This window comes from Marmota flaviventris, chromosome 2, assembly GCF_047511675.1.
Source record: "Marmota flaviventris isolate mMarFla1 chromosome 2, mMarFla1.hap1, whole genome shotgun sequence".
Lineage (NCBI taxonomy): Eukaryota > Metazoa > Chordata > Mammalia > Rodentia > Sciuridae > Marmota > Marmota flaviventris.
In genome coordinates this window covers 131,210,318-131,228,359 of record NC_092499.1, presented here as the reverse complement: position 1 = coordinate 131,228,359, position 18,042 = coordinate 131,210,318, and positions in this window count along the sequence as shown.

The following is an 18,042-nucleotide window of genomic DNA, read 5'->3' as shown; positions in this document are numbered from 1 at the left end:
AACTCTAACTCTTACCCTAAATGTAACCCTAAATCTAACCCTAACCCTTGCCCTAATCCTAACTGTAACCATAGCACAAATCCTACCTCAAATTCTATCCATTCCCTTAAATATATGCCTAACACTAATGCTAACCGTAGCCCTAAATCTAACCCTAATTCTAACCATAGCCCTGACTCTAACCCTAAACTCCACCCCAGCCCTAACCATAAACACTTAACCTAAACTTAACCCTAACACTAACCCTAGGCCTCACCCTAACCCTAGTCCTAATCCTAACTTTAACCCAATCCCTAACACTAGCACTAACTCTATCCATTACCTTAAACATAAGCCTATCCCAAATGCTAACCCTAGGCCTAAACCTAATACTATCCCTAAAACTAACTCTATGCATTACTACATACCTAACCTGAACCCTAAACCTAATTTATTCATTACTCTAACCCTAACCCTAATGCTAATTTGAGCCCTAACCCTAAACCTTAACCTTAAGTAAAACCTAACCTGGACTTTGACCCTAATAATACACCCAGCTCTAAACCTCACCCTTACCCTAAACATAACCCTTACACTAGAACTAGCCATAAACCTAATCTTAACCATAACCCTAGACCTAACATTAGTCCTAGCCCTAATTCTAGCCCTTAACGTAACACAAAACCTAGCCCTCATCCTTGCCCTAAACCTAGCCTTAATCCTAATCCAAACCCTCACCCTGGCTCTATCCCTAATTTTAACCCTTGACCTAGCCCTGAACCTAACTATAACCCCATCATATCCCCTAAAACTAACCCTAAACCTAACAATTACACAAACACTAACCCTAGCCTTAACCATAGGCCTAACACTAACACTAACCCTAGTGCTAATCCTAGCCCCAATTTAGCCCTAATCCTAACCCTATCCCTAACCCTAGTCCTAAAACTAACTCACTCTCACCCAAGCCCTATTTCTATTTATAACCCTATTTGTTACCATAGCCCTAACCTTAGCCCTCATCATAGTCATAGCCCTAATCCTAGATCTAAACATAACTCTAAATCTAAACCTAAAATTAAGCCTAAACCTTACCCTACCACTAGCCCTAATATCATTGCTAATCCTAACACTAGACCTAACCCTAGCCCTAGCCCTAAAACAAAACCGAGCCATTGCTCTTACCCTAAACCTTAACCTAAACCAAACCCTAATCCTACAACTAGCCATAACCCTAGCTCTAATTCAAGTTCTAGGCTTAAAACTAACCATAGCCCTAAATATCACCCTAACCCTAAAGGTACTACTAACACTAGACCAGCCCAAATCCCATCCCTAAAACTAACCCTAATCATAAACCTAGTTCTTACATTGGACTTAGCTCGAACTCTAGCCTTAACCCTAACACAAAATAGCCCTACTCTGAGCCCTAACACTAGATTTAACCCTAACCCTAACCCTAGCACTAAACCTAACCCTAACTCTAGCCCTAACCGTATCCCTTACCCTAAGCCAAACCCTATCCATAATGCTAACCCTAGTCCTAATCCTAATCCTAAGCCTAAACCAAACCCTAACCCTATTACTAGTCCTAATCCTAGCACTCATTCAAACTCTAAATCTAACCTAAAACCTAACCCTAACCTTATTCTGACACTGACACTAAATATAGGTCTAATTCTGAACCTAACACTAAACTGAACCCTGAAACAAGCCTTAGAGTAAACTTATACTTAAACCTAACCCTAACACTAGCCCTAGACCTAAACCTAATGCTAAATCTAGCAATAATTCTAGCCCTAGACCTAAACAAATATTTAGTCCTAGCCCTAACAATAAACCTCAACCTAAAACAAACACTAACCCCAAGCCTAAACCCAACCTTGACCTAATTCTGGCTTTCACCCTAACCCTAACTCTAAGTTGAACACTGACCCTGCCTTTAACAGTAAACCTATCTCTAATCCTGAGTCTAAACAACATCTAAACCTAACACTAGACCTAGCCATAACTCTAAGCCTAAAAATAGCCCTAATCATAACCCTAGCTCTTATATTACTCATAGCCCTAACCCTAGGCCTAAACCTAACACAAAACCTAGATCTTATCCTAGGCCTAAACCTAGCCTTAGTCATAACCCTAACACAAACCGTAGTCCTAACCCTACCCTAACCCTCGCCTTAGTCCTAACCCTGGCTCAAAACCTAACACTTACCCTTAATATAAACCTACACCTATCCCTAAATCTAGCCCTAATCCTAACCTTAATACAAGCACTAAATGTAGCTCTAAAGACACCCATTACTTTAAACATAACCCTAACTCTATTGATAACCCTAAGCCTAAACCTAACACTAAACCTAACCAGAAAACTAATCCTAGACCTAACCCTAACCCTAAGCTTAACCCTCAATCTAATTCTAACCATAAACCTAAACATGCATCTAATCGCATTCATTACCCTAACTAACACTACCCCTAATGATGACCGTAGCCCTAATTCTAACCCTAAACCTAACCGTACTGTAATCTTATTTCTAGACATAACCCTAAACCTAAGCCTCACCTTAGCCCTAAACCTAGCTCAAAACCCAACCCTTATACTAAACATAACCCTAAACCTAACCCTAGATCTAACCCTAACCCTAACTCATGACTTATTTCTAACCATAACCCTAGCCCTAACCTTAACTGTAACCCTATCCATTATCCTAACCTAACCCTTACCTTAAGGCTAAATCTAGACCTAACCTTAACCCTATCACTAACCCTAACCTTATATATTACCCTAAACCTAAACTGAACCCTAAACAAAAACCTATCATTATCCTAACCCTGACTCTAAAGCTAATTAGAGCACTAACCCTAAGCCCTAACCTCAAACAAACTCTAACCCTGAACCTTACCCTAATAATTCCCCTAGCTCTGAACCTGACCCTTACACTAAACTCCAAACTAACCCTAGCCCTAATCTTAGCCCTAATTTAGTCCTATTCCTAAACCTAGCCCTAACCCTAGCCTTAAGACTAAATCTAACTCCCACCATAACCCCATTTCTAGTTCTAACCCTATTCCTTACTGAAACCCTAATCCTAGCCCTAATGCTAGCCCTAACCCAAGACCTATCATTAGCTCTAGCCCTAACCTAGATCTTATTTTAACTCTAAATCAAACCCTAACCCTAAGCCTAACCCTAACCCTAACTCTAAATCTAACTTTAACCCTACCCCTAAAACAAAACCGAGCCATAGCCCTAACACTAACCCTTAACCTAAATCAAACCCTAACCCTAAACTTAACCTTAGATCTAATTCTAGTTTTAAGCTGAAAAGTAGAACTACCACTAACCCTGACTCTGACCATAATACTAACCCAAGTCTAAACATCACCCTAACCCTAACCCTAAACTTAACACTAGACCTACCACTAACCCTGACCCTAAATTTAACCCTAATTTTTACCCTGGTACTTACATTAGCCTTAACCCTAACCCTAGAACTAACTTAACCACAAACATAGCCCTAATCAAGTCCTAACCTGAGGTTTAATCCTAACCCTAATCCTAATCCTAGCCCTAATCAAAATCATAATCTTAGCCCTAATCCTAGCTCTAACCCTATCTATTTCTTAACCATACCCTAGGCCTAAACCTAAAGCTATCACTAATCCCGAACCTATGCATTATTTTAAACCACACCTAAACCCTAAACCTCACCCTATCATTACCCTAACACTTACCATAACACTAATTTAAGCTGAACATTAAACCTTAACACTCACCCTAGCTCTAAACACCACCCTAACCCTAAACTGAACCATTACAGTAAACTTAGACTTAATTCGAATCCTAACCCTAATCCTAAAAGTAAACCTGACCCTGACTATTAACCTAACACTAACACAGCTCTAAATTTCACCCTAACCTTAAACCTAATCTTAACACTAGAGGTTTAACCCCTAATGACAACACTGAAACTAACCCTAAAAACTATAGATCTTACTTTAGCCATTGCTCTAACCCTTGACTTAACCCTAACACAAAAACTAGCCCTGATTCAAGCACTAAACCTAGCTTTAACACCAACCCTCGCCCTAATCCTAGATCTAACCCTATCCCTTACCCTATGCCAAATCCTAAACCTAATGCTAATCCTAATAATAATCATAATCATAAACCTTAACCTAACTCAAACCCTAACCCTACTAATAGGGTTATTAAGTTACCTATTAGTAGGTTTATGGTTTGGATTATGTTAAGGATTAGGATTAGGATTAGGTTAGACCTAATCCCTAACCTAACCCAAACCCTAATCCTAGTACTCATTCTAGCTCTAACCATAAAACAAACACTAACCCTAACCCTGACCCTTATTCTGACCCTAACAGTAATCATAGGTCTAAACCTGAACCTAACCCTAAACCGAACCCTAACACTAGCCCTGCTGGTAAATTTATACCTAAACCTAACCCTAACACTAGCCCTAGACCTAAAGCTAATCCTAATCTATCCATAACTCTATCCGTAGAACTAAACAAAAACCTAGCCCTAGCCCTAATAATAACACTTAGCCTAAAGCCAAAAACTAACTTTTCCCCTAATCTTGACCTTGATCATAATTCAGGCTTTTACATTAACCATAACACAAAACTGAACACTGACCCCGACACTAACACTAACCCTAGCTCTAAACATCACCCTAACCCTAAACCTAACCCTAAAACTATACTTAGGTCTAACATTAACCCTAAAACAAGCCCTAATCATAACAAAGTTCTCACATTTGCCATAGCCCTAAACTATTGCAAAACCTAGCCCTAACCCAAGCCCTACTTTAGCTTTAACCCTAAAGCTAACCATAACCCTAAACTTAGCCCTAACCCTAAACCTAGGCCTAATCCTAGACCTAATCCTTAGCATAACACTAGCCCTATCACTAGCTCTAACCCTATCCATTACCCTAATGATAACCCCAAATCTTCTGCTAACCCTAGGCTGAAACCTAATCCTATCCTTAACCCAAAACCTATCCATTACCCTACACCTAACCTGTACTCTAAACCTAAAACTATCCTTAACCTATCCCTAACCATAGTGATAACTCGAGCCTTATACCTAAACCTTAATCTAATAAAAACTCTAACTCTGACCCTACCCTAATAATACCCATAGCTCTAAACCTGAGCCTAACATGAAACCTGCGTTTTACAATAGACCTAGTTATAAATCTAACCCTAAAACTCTCCCTAATTGTAACCCTAGACCTTACTTAGCCCTAACTATAAACGTAGTCTCACCTTAATCATAAACCTATCCCTAACCATAACCCTAAATCCAATCCTCACCCTAGTCCTAAAAGTAGCTATAATCCCATCGCTTAACCTAACCGTAACCCTAACCCTAACACTAACACTAACCCTAGCCCCAAACCTAGGCCTACCCCTAACACTAACCCTAGTCCTAATCCCAGCCCTAATTTAGCCCTATCCCTAACCCAACCCTAATCCTTGCCCTAAGACTAACTCAGAATCTCGCCTTAGATTATACCTAGTTCTAAACCTATCCCTTACCATTACCCTATACCTAGCCCTAAACTTAGCCCAAATCCTAGCCCTATCCTTACCCCTAGCTCAAAGCCAAATCTAAACCTAACTCTAAAACTAACCCTAAACCTAAGCCTAAACCTCCCACTAACACTAGCCATAATTCTAACATTAATCCTAAAACTAGCACTAACTCTACCCCTAGCCCTAAAACATAACCAAATCATAACACTAACTCTAACACTTAGCCTAAACCAAACCCTAACTCTACACCTAGCCCTAATCCTATCTCTAATTCTAGTCCTAACCCAAACCTGAAAACTAATTTGGACTCTGGACCCTGACCCTAATATTAAACCTAGCTCTAAACATCATTGTAACCATAAACTTAACCCTAACACGAGATGTAGCCCTAACCCTGACCCTATCACTAGCTCTAATCATAGCACTACTTTGTACATTAGACATAGCCTTAATCCTAGCCTTAACCTAACCCAAATCCTAGCCTTAATATGAGTCATAAACCTAGTTCCTTTTTAATATTTATTTTTTAGTTTTCGGTGGACACAACATCTTTATTTTATTGGTATATGGTGCTGAGGATTGAACACAGTGCCCTTCCCATGCCATGAGAGCACGCTACTTCTAGAGGCACATTTCCAGCCTCTAAACCTAGCTTTAACTCTAAAAGTAAATCTAACCCTAACCCAAACAAAAGCCCTAATCCTATACATGACTCTACCCCTAATCTTAGATCTAACCCTATCCATTACCCTAATGATAAACCATTATGCTAACCTTAGGACTAACCCTAAACCTATCCATTACACTAAACAAACCTAAACCCTAATTATAACCCAAACAAAACCCCTAATCCTTTACATAACCCTACCCCTAATCTTATGTCTAACCCTATCCATTGCACTAATGATAGCCCTTATGCTAACACTAGGACTAACCTAACCCTTTCCATTACACTAAACCACACCTAATCCCTAAATCTAACCCTTTCATTACCTTAACCCTAAATCCTAATGATAATTCAAACTCTAAATATAAACCCTAACTTAACCCAAACACTCACCTTGATCCTGACACTAATAATAACCCTAGCTATAAAACTGACCCTTAGTATAAACCTAACCACTACACTGGACCATGTCATAAACTAACACTAAATCTATCCCTAAATAGAACCCTAGACCTGACATTAGCCCTAGCTCTAATACTAGCCTTAACCCTAACACAAACATTAGCCCTCATCCTAGCCCTAAACCTAGCTTTAATCATAACCCTAAACCTAACCCTAACCCTAACCCTAATACTAACCCTTCCCTAGCCCTCAACCTATCTATAACCCAATACCATACCCTAAACATAATCCTAACTTTAAACCTAATGCAAGGCCTAAATTAACACTAACATGAGCCCTACTTTAGCCCTATCCCTAACCCTAAACCTAAACTTAACCATAGCCCTAAGACTAACTCTAACTCCCATACGATCCCTATCATTAGTTCTAACCCTATCCCTTACCATAATCCCAAACCTAACCCAAACTCTAGTCCTAACCCTTGCCCTTTCCTTAGCCCTAGCCATAACCATAGATCAAAACCTAACTCTAAATCTAACCCTAACCCGAAGACTAAACCTATCCATTATAAATACATTTATATTAAGACTCTGTGTCTACAGATGTTAGCTTCTATTATTATTTAGAATATAGTCATTAGTTTCATAAAAGGCATATCATTTCTGGTGGTGTATAGAGAACTGGGGGTCATGGGTAGGATGCTATGTTAAGGGGGAAATTAATGAGGGTATGTGATTAATCTAACGTAGCAACTTTGAAGGAGAACTCTAATGATAGACGGGGGAATTTATGATAGAAGGTATAAATTCAAACTCCTTATCTGTATTCATAAAATTACCCTATGTATAAATAGTAAAAGGCGGCTGAAAGTGAGATAGAGGGAGAAAGAAAAAAGAACAAAAATAACAAGTAAATAGAGAGAGAAAGAAAATAAGTGCAAATAAAGAGGTGATGAGGTGGGGCCTATGCAATTCCTCTATATTATACTATTCTAGTGATTCAGTTCTTAAAGTCCAATTTCATGGAAAGTTCTTAGATTCACATATGTTGAAGTTGTGAGGACCAGAGTGGAAGGGTAGAGGAGAATGGATAAAAAGAGCAAGAAAAGAAAACTAAGAAAAAAAAATGTCTCTCAGAACTCTGTTTTCTTTTCTTGAAGTAGGTGGAGTTGTCTATTCCTAGCTTGAGTCTCTGTGCTCACGGTGGTGGAGGTACCCAGGATGAGAGGGCTTGAGCTACTACCTGGAGCCTTCCTACTCTTAGTCTCTGAATTGGAAACCAGGTGCCTGTACAGTTGCTGTTCCACATTGATAGCTACATCCAACAAAAAAAGCTTGTGAGAAAAATCTTGAGTTATCACAGCTGGAGGTAGGGGAGTGGGAAACTGGTTACCTGATAAGCTGCAGAACCAAACTGGTAGCCACGCCCACTGATAGATAGCAAGTAAGATTTTGCAACATGGATTCCATCTATTACTTATGTATGGTGTTTGGTGAGGTGGGTGGTTCTGGAGTGACTTTCTGCTGTGTCCAGAGCTCCGTCTGTTGACACTCAAGCTAAGCCTCTGTGTTCTTTGCTGCCTTCCCTCTGCAAAGAGAGTGCCCATACGGCAGAGACTGCTGGCTGTGCCCAGAGAAACTGCACAGCCGAGCCTTCCATCTGAGCTGAGAGCACCCATGTGGCCCTAGTTTTCTTCAAATTTATATGATACTTGGCAGGATTCACCTTTTTACTTAGCCTTACTATGCTCCACAGGTTTGTCCCTTCTCAGTTCAATGGTTTGCAGTCAGAAACAGTTTGTATTTTAAGGTTTCCCTTCATTGTGACTTATTGATGTGAATGAAAATTGAGCTGGAAATCAAACAGGGTGGGCAGTATGTGCTTGAAACTTTGCACAATCAGTTCTCAGTGGGCACTCTTTGGTTTCTTTCTTTTGGAGGTAGAGCAAAAATGAAGCATGCAAAAAAAAAAAAAAAAAAAAAAAATGTGTCCCAGAGCCCTTAAGGAGAAAACAGAGAAACATGTATGTACTTCAATAAGTCTCCCAACAATTTGATCAGATTTCTTTGATACTGCGCAGTATTCATCTTTTAGCTTGCTCCACTAGGCTCCCCAAAGTTTGCACTTCTAGGTTCAATGGTTCTCTAAACAGGCAAGTGTTAGTGTTATGGTTAGGGTTAGGGCTAGCTTTAGAGCTAGTGTTAGGGTTCGAGTTTGTTTTCTTCAAATTTCTTTGATACTGGGAAGATTTATCTTTTACCTAGCCTTCTATGTGCCCCAGTTTTGGGCCTTCTCGGTTCAATGGTTCACTGTTGGGAATAGTTTGTTTTAATGTCTCACTTCATTTTGAACTATATGGATAAATGAAAATGGAGGTAGAAATCAGAAAGTCAATGCTATCTGGTTGAAATTTCACATATTCAATCAGTTGTCTGTGGGCACTCTCTGGTTTCTTCCTTGTAAAAGTAGCCATAAGCTGAAGCATGCAAAACAACTTCATCCAAGAGCACTTTAGGAGAAAACAGGGCAAAATGCATATACTGAAATACCTCCCCCAATTATTTGGTCAGGTTTCTTTGATACTGTGCAGGATTCATCTGTAAGCTTGGCCCATTAGTCTCCCCAAGTTTAAAACTTTTATGATCAAAGAATCTCTTAACAGGTTAGGCTTAGGGTTAGGTTAGAGTTAAGGCAAGTGTTAGAACTAGTGTTAGAGTTAGGATTAGTTTTTTTCAACTTTTTGGATACTGGACAGGATTTATCTTTATCCTATCCTTAGTATGCTCCCCATGTTTGGGCCTCCTAGGTAAAAGGGTTTGATCTCAGGAGCAGTATTAATTTTCATGTTTCACTTCATTTTGCCCTATAGGGGTGAATGGAAATAGAGCTGAACTCAAACAGGGTTTGTGCTAGCTGCTTAAAACTTCACACACTCAATCAGATCTCAGTGCACATTCTCTCATTTTTTTTCTTGTGGTAGTAGCCCAAAGCTTAATTATAAAGAAACAGCTTTATCTGCGAGCACTATAGGAGCAAGCTTCAATTTATTTGCATGGATTACTTTGATATTGTACAGGATTCATCCTTTTCCTAGTATTAGTAGAATCCCCGATTAGGGGGTTTTAAAGGTTTGCCAGTTAACTGTGAGGAACAGTTTGAATTTTTAGGGTTCACTTCATTATGGCCTATAGGTGTGAATGCAATGGAGCTAGAAATCAAACAGGGGTGTTGCTAGCTGCATAAAACTTCATATACTCAATCAGCTCTCTATGGGCATTCTTTGCTTTTTCTGTGTGAAAGTACCTTAAGTTGAAGCATGAAAAACAATTTATCCATGAGCACAGGTAAATATGAATGTACTTCATATGAACAAATATGAAATACCTCCCCCAGTTTTTCATCAAATTTATTTGATACTGCACAAGATTCATCTCTTAAGTTGCACCACTAGGCTCCCCAAGTTTGGGGGACTTCTATGATCATAAGTACTCTAAACAGGCTAGAGTTAGGTTAGGGTTCTGTTAGATCTAGTGTTAGAGTGAGTTTTATTCAAATTCATTTGATCCTTGGCATAATTAATCTTTTCCCTAGCCTTACTATTTTCCCCAGGTTTGGGCCTTATCCCTTTAATGGTTTGCTGTCAGGAACAGTTTGTATTTTAAGGTTTCCTTCATTTTGACCTATACGGGTAAATGGAAATGGAACTTGAAATCAAACAGGGTTGGTGCTCGCTGCTTAAAACTGCACACACTGAATCAGTTCTATGTGGCTACTCTGGTTTCTTTCCTGTGAGTGTTTCCCAAAGCTGAAGCATGCAAAAACATCTATATCTGAAAGTACTGTTGGAGACAACAGGGAAATATACATGTAATGAACTACCTCCCCAAATTATTTGATCAGATTTCTTTGATACTGCACAAGATTCATCTGTTAGCTTGCCCCAATAGGCTCCCTTAACTTGGGACTTCTATGATAAAAAATTCTATAAACAGATTAGGGTTAGGTTTATGGTTAGGGTAAGGGCTAGATTTAAATCTAGTCTTAGGGTTAGAGTCAGTTTTGTTCATGTATCTTTGATACTGGGCAAGATTCATCTTTTACCTAGCCTCACAATGTTCCCTGGTTTGGGCCTTCTCGGTTCAATTGTTTGCTGTCAGGAACAGTTTGTATTTTAAGGTTTCACTTTATTTTGAACTATTTTGTTGAAGAGAAATGGAGCACAAAATCAAACAGGATTGGTGCTAGCTACTTGAAACTGCACACACTCAATCAATTCTCTGTGGGAACTCTCTGGTTTGTTCCTTGTGAATGTTGCCCTCAGCTGAAACATGCAAAGCAACTTTATCCCAGAGCACTTTTGGTGAAATCAAGAAATATGCATGTACTGAAACACTTCAACCAATTATTTGCTCAGATTTCTTTGATATTGTGCAGGATTCATCTGTTAGCTTGCCCCACTAGGCTCCCTTCATTTGGGACTTCTATGATCAAAGGTTCTCTAATCAGGCTAGGGTGAGCTGTGGGGTTAGGATTAAGGATAGATCTACTGTTAGGTTTACAGTAGTTTTGTTCAAATTTGTTTGACACTAGGCAGGATTTATCTATTACCCAGCCTTACTATGTTCCTTAGGTTTGGGCCTTCTGGGTTCACTGGTTTTCTGTAGTATTTCAGGTATTATTTTAAGGTTTCACTTCATTTTGACCTATATGGTAAATGGAAATGGAGCTGGAAATCAAAGAGGGTTTTTGCTAGCTGCTTGAAACTTCACACACTCAATCAGTTCTCTGTGAGGTCACTCTGGTTTTATCCTTGTGAATGTATCCCAAAGATGAAGCATGCAAAAACAACATTATGCGAGGGCATTTTAGGAGACAACAGGAAAACATGCATGTACTGAACTACCCCCCCCCCCCAATCATTTTGTCAGATTTCTTTGATACTGGGCAAGATTTATCTATTAGCTGTCCCCACTAGGCTCCCATCTTGGAGACTTCTATTATCAAAGGTTCTCTAAACAGGTTAGGTTAGAGTTAGGTCTAGTTTTAGGGTTAGAGTTTGTCTTGTTCAAATTTCTTTGATACTGGGCAGGATACATTTTTTCCTAGCCTTACAATGTTCCCCAGATTTTGGCCTTCTCGGTTCAATTCTTTACTGACAGGAACAATTTGTATTTTACGTATTCACTTCATTTTGACCTACATGTGTAAATGGACATGGAGCTGGAAATCAAACAAGGTTGGTGCTAACTGCTTGAAACTTCGCACACTCAATCAGTTCTCTGTGGGCACTCTCTGGTTTGTTCCTTGTGAATTTAGTAATAAGCTGAAACATGCAATACAAATTTATCTGAGAACACTTTAGGAGAAAACAGAAAAATATGCATGTAATGAAATAGCTCCTCCAATTATTTTGTCATATTTCTTTGAAACTGCCAATGTTTCATCTGTAAGCTTGCCCAACTAGACTCCCCATTTCGAAACTTCTATGATCAAATTTTCTCTAAACAGATTAGGTTTAGGGTTAGACTTAGTGTTAGGACTAGGTTTAGACCAGGTGTTAGGGTTAGAGTTAGTTTTTTATAAATTTTTATGATACTGGGTAGGATTCACCTTTTTTCCTATTTTGACTATACTCCAAATGTTTGGGCCTCCTACGTAAAAGGGTTTTCTCTCAGGAACAGTTTCAATTTTCATGTTTCTCTTCTTTTTGCCCTATAGGGGTGAATGGAAGTGAAGCTGGAAATCAAACAGGGTTTGTGCTAGCTGCTTGAAACTTCACACCTTCAATCAGTTCTCAGTGAGCATTCTCTGGTTTGTTTCCTGTGAACTATCCCTAAGCTGAAGTAGAAAGAAACAGCTTTATCTCTGAGTGCTTTAAGAGCAAGCAAAATACACATGAACTGAAAGAGCTTTGATTTTTTTTTTTTTTTTTTGGTCTGATTACTTTGATACTGTACAGATTCATGTTTTACTAAAGTTAGTCGGCTTCCCAAGTTTGGGCCTTCAACGTTCAATGGTTCAGTGTCAGGAACAGTTTGAAGTTTCAGTTTTCACTACATTATGGCCTATAGGTGTGAATGGAAATGGAGCTGGAAATCAAACAGGGTTTGTGCTAGCTGCACGAAACTTCACACACTCAATCACTTCACTGTGGGCATGCTCTGGTTTGTTCCTGATGAAAGTACCTTAAGCTGAAGCATGAAAAAACAATTTATCCAACAGCACTTTAGAGGAAAACAGGAGAAGTAGGCATGTATTGAAACACCTTCCCAATTATTGGTCAGAATTTTTGATACTGGGCAGGATTCATCTGTTACCTTGCCCTACTAGGCAACCCAAGTTTGGGACTTTTATGATCAAGCTCTATAAACAGGAAAGGCTTAGTTTTAGGATTAGGGTTAGGGCTAGGGTTAGAACTAATGTTCAGTTTAGAGTTTTGTTCAAATTTCTTTGATTCCGTTCAGGATTCATTTTTTTTTTTTTTTTTACCTAGCATTACCATGTTTCCCAGGTTGGGCCTTCTCAGTTCAAGTTTCGCTGTCAGGAACAGTTTATGTTTTAAGGTTTCACTTCATCTTGACTTCTATGGGTTAGGGTTAGGTTTAGGGCTATGGCTCGGTTTTGTTTTAGGGCTAGGGCTAGGGTTAGGATAGATTTTGAATTAGCATTAGTGTTAGCGCTAGTGTTAGGGTGAGGTGTAGGCTTAAGGTTAGGGTTAGATTTAGAGTTAGGGTTAGATCCAGGGTTAGGGTAGGGCTAGGGTTAGTGTTACAGTAAGGGATATGGTTAGGACTAGGGAAATGGCTTGGACAAGAGTTAGATTTAGATATAGAACTAGGCTTAGGGTTAGGGTTAGATTTAAAGCTAAAATAGGGCTAGGATTAGGGCTAAGGTTAGTGTTAGGGATAGGCCTAGGGTTAGGGCTAGGTTTAGGATTAGCATTGGGGTTAGGATTCAGTTTAGGGGAATGGTTGGGGTTATAGCTAGCTTTAGGCTAGTGTCAGGGTGAGAATTAGAATTACGACTAGGGTTAGTGTTTAGGTTAGGATTAAGGCTAGGTTTAGGGCTAGGGTTTCTTTTAGGTTCAGGGCTAGAACAAGGCTAGGGCTAATGTCAAGTCAAGTTATGATTAAGGATAGTTTTAGGGTTAGGTTTTTTCTAAGTCTAATGACAGAGCTATGTTTAGGGTTTAGAGTTAGGGGTATTATTAGGGTTAGGGTCAGTGTTAGCATTTGGTTTAGGTCAAAGATTAGGTTTAGGGCTTGAATTAGTGCTGGTTTAAGCTTAGGGTTAGGGTAATGGATAGGGTTAGGTTTAGGTTTCAGTTAAGGTTTAGGGTAATGGATGGGTTAGGTTTAGAAATAGTGTTAAGGTTAGCATTTGGCTAGGGTTATGTTTAGTGTAATGGATAGATTTAGAGCTAAGGTTATGGCTAATTTATGGTTTGAATTCCGTCTAAAATTAGAGTTCGGTTTAGGGATAGGGCTAGGGTTTGGTTTACAGTGTTAGGTTTAGGGCTAGGGTTATGATTAGGTTAGGGTAAAGGTTATTGTTTGAGTTAGGGTAATTTCTAGGGCGAGGGTTAGGTTTATGTTCAGGTCTAGGGATATGTTTATGTTTAGGGTTTGGTTTAGGGTTTGGGTTATGGCTAGAGTTTTCATTACTTTTAGGATTAGTTTTAGGGTAATGGAAAATGTTAGATTAAGGTTTCAGGTTATGATTAGGGTTAGGTCATGTTTTAGGGCTAGTCTTAGGATTAGATTTAGTGTAAGGCTTAATGTTTCAACTAGGATTAGTGCTATGGTGAGGTTTAGGTTTATGGTTAGGTCTTGGGATATGTTTATGTTTAGGGTTAGGTTTAGTGTTAGGGATAGGGTTATAATTAGGGTTAGGGTTAGGGTTAGGGTTAGGGTAATTGACAGGGTTAGAACTAAAGATTGAGCTAGGATTAAGGTTAGGATAAGAGCTAGGTTTAGGGTTATGGTTTAGGATATGGTTAGAGTAATATTTAGGGTAAGGGTTTGGCTTTGAGCTAGGGTTAGGTCTAAAGCAAGTGTTAGTGTTAGGGCTATGGTTAGGGTTTGGGTTATGTTTAGGGATATGTTTAGGCCTAGGATTATGGCTCTGATTTGTGTTAGGTTTAGGGCTAGGGTTAGGACTATGGTTAGGGTTAGGGCTAATGTTAGGGTTAAGATTAGGGTTAAAATAGGGTTAGGGCTAGGGTTATGTTTAGGGCTAGTATTAGGGTTAGGGTTATGGCTAGGTTTAGTTAGGATTAGGTTTTGGGTTAGGGTTAGGTTTAGAGTTAGGTTAATGTTAGGGTCAGGGTCAGTGTTCCGGATAGGATAGGATTATGGTTAGGGTTAGAGTCAGAATTAGGACGAGTGTTAGGTCTAAGGGTAGGGTAAGTGTTTAGTTTAGGATAAGGGTTATTGGTTAGGGCTAGAGCTAGGGTTTTATTTAGGTCTAGGTCTAGAATTATAGCTATATTTAGGATTAGTTTTGGGTCTAGATTTAGTGTTATGATCAGGTATAAGAATAGGCTTACTTGTAGGGCTAGTGTTAGGGTTTGGTTTAGGATTAGGGTCAGGTTAGACCTAGGGTTATTGTTAGGATCAGAATAAGGATCAAGGTTAGTGTTAGAACTAGAATGAGGGCTAGGGTTAGGACTAGTAATACTGTTAGTGTTTAAGTTAGGTTAAGGATTAGGGTTAGGACTAGGGTTAGCATTTGTTTTAGGGTAGTCTTAGGGTAAGGGATAAGATTAGGGCTAGGGATAGGGCTCGGGTTAGGGTTATGGCTAGTTAGGGTTATGATTAGGGTTTAAGCTAGGGTTAGGACTAGAATTAGGAATAGGATTTGTGTTAGGGTTAGGGCTAGTGTTATGACAACAACTTATGTTCGAACTAGGGTTATGATTAGGGCTAGTTTTATGGTTAAGATTAAGCTTAGGCCTGGTGTTAGGTTTTATTTAAGGTTAGGGTGATGTTTAGAGCTAGGATTAGTGTTAGGATCATTGTCAGGGTCAGGATTATTTTTAGAGTTAGGGTTAGGGCTAGGTGTAGGTTTATGGTTTGGTTTAGGTTAAGGGTGAGTGTTAGGGATATGGCTTGGTTTGGTTTTAAGGCTTGGGCTAGGGGTAAAAGATGTTTTAGGATTAGCATTATCGTTAGGGCTAGTGTTGGGGTTTGGTTTAGGATTATGTTTATGGTTAAATTCAGAGTTAGGTTTAAATTTAGAGTTAGGTTTAGATCCAGGGTTGGGCTAGGGCTAAGGATAGACCTAGGGCTAGGGCTAGGGCAATAATTAGACTTCGTCTTAAGGCTAAGTTTAGGGTTAGGATAGGACTAAAATAGGGTTAGTGCTAGGCTTAGTGTTAGGGTTAGGCCTAGGGTTAGGGCAAGGGTTATGGTTGGGTTTAAGATTATGGTTAAATTTAGGGTTATTGTTAGGTTTAGGGTAAGGGATGGGGTTATATCTAGGTTTAGGGCTAGGGCGAGGGTTAGAATTAGGGTTACAGTTAGGGTTAGGATTAAGGCTAGTTTTGGGCAAAGATTAGGGCTAGGGATAATTTCAGGTTCAGCTTTACAGTTAAAGATAGTTTAGGGTTAGGTTAGATGTAGTGTAAGGGTTAGGTTTAGGGTTAGGGTCATGATTAGTGCTAAGGGTATTGTTTGGTTCAGGGTCGTGATTAGTGTTTGGGGTAGGTTAATGTTTAAATTTAGAGCTCAAATTAGCATAGGTTTAGGGTTAGGGTAATGATATAGTTAGGTTTAGGTTTCAATTTAGGTTTAGGGTAATGGATAGTGTTAGGATTAGGGATATGTTCAGGTTTAATCCTAGGGTTCGTATTAGCATTAGGATTATGGTTAGGGTAATGGATAGGCTTAGAGCTAGGTTTAAAGCTAAGGTTATTGTTATTCTTGGTGCTAGATTTAGGGTTAAGGTTAGGGTTAGGGTTAAAGCTGGTTTAGGGCTCAGATTAGGCTAGGTTTTGGGTTAAGTTAGGGCTAGGGTTAGGGTTATGGCTAATGTAAGTACTAGGGTTACAATTAGGGCTAATTTTAGGGTTAGGGTTAGAGTTAGGTCTAGGTCTTGTGTTATGTTTAGGGTTATGTTTAGGATTATTTTTAAAGCTAGGGTTAGTGTTAGCAACAGAATGAGGGTTAGGACTTGTTTTAGGGTTTTGCTTAAAACTAGAAATAGGCTAGGGTTAGTGCTAGGTGTAGGGTTAGAGTTTGGTTTAGATTAAGGGTTAGGGTTTGGAATATGGCTCGGTTTTGTGTTATGGCTAGGCCTAGAGTTAGAGCTGTTTGAGGAGTAGCATTAGGGTTAGGGTTAGTGTTAGGTTTAGGCTTTGCATTATAGTTAGATTTAGAGTTAAGTTTAGATTCAAGGTTAGTGCTAGGGCTAAGGAAATGGCAATGGTTAGGCCTATGATTAGAGCTAGGTTTAGAATTCCAGTAAGGGATAGGGTTAGATGTAGTTTTAGGTCTAGGGAGAGAGTTAGACTTAGTTTTCGGGCTAGGGTTATGGTTATAGTTACAGATAGGGCTAAGTTACTTCTAAGATTAGGGTTAGAACTAATGTTCGGTTTAGAGTTAGTTTTATAGTTAGTTTAGACTTAGTTTGGTTCAAATTTCTTTGATTCCGTTCAGGACTCATTTTTTTTTTTTTTTAACCTAGCATTACCATGTTTCCCAGGTTGGGCCTTCTCAGTTCAAGTTTCGCTGTCAGGAACATTTATGTTTTAAGGTTTCACTTCATCTTGACTTCTATGGGTTAGGGTTAGGTTTAGGGCTATGGCTCGGTTTTGTTTTATGGCTAGGGCTAGGGTTAGGATAGATTTTGAATTAGCATTAGTGTTAGCGCTAGTGTTAGGGTGAGGTGTAGGCTTAGGGTTAGGGTTAGATTTAGAGTTAGGGTTAGATCCAGGGTTAGGGTAGGGCTTGGGTTAGTGATACAGTAAGGGATATGGTTAGAACTAGGGAAATGGCTTGGACAAGAGTTAGATTTAGATTTAGAACTAGGCTTAGGGTTAGTGTTAGATTTAAAGCTAAAATAGGGCTAGGATTAGGGCTAAGGTTAGTGTTAGGGATAGGCCTAGGGTTAGGGCTAGGTTTAGGATTAGCATTGGGGTTAGGATTCAGTTTAGGGGAATGGTTGGTGTTATAGCTAGCTTTAGGGCTAGTGTGAGGGTAAGAATTAGAATTATGACTAGGTTTAGTGTTTAGGTTAGGATTGAGGCTAGGTTTAGGGCTAGGGTTTCTTTTAGGTTCAGGGCTAGAACTAGGCTAGGGCTAATGTCAAGTCAAGTTATGATTAAGGATAGTTTTAGGGTTAGGTTATTTCTAGGTCTAGTGTCAGAGCTATGTTTAGGGTAGAGTTAGGGGTATTATTAGGGTTAGGGTCAGTGTTAGCATTTGGTT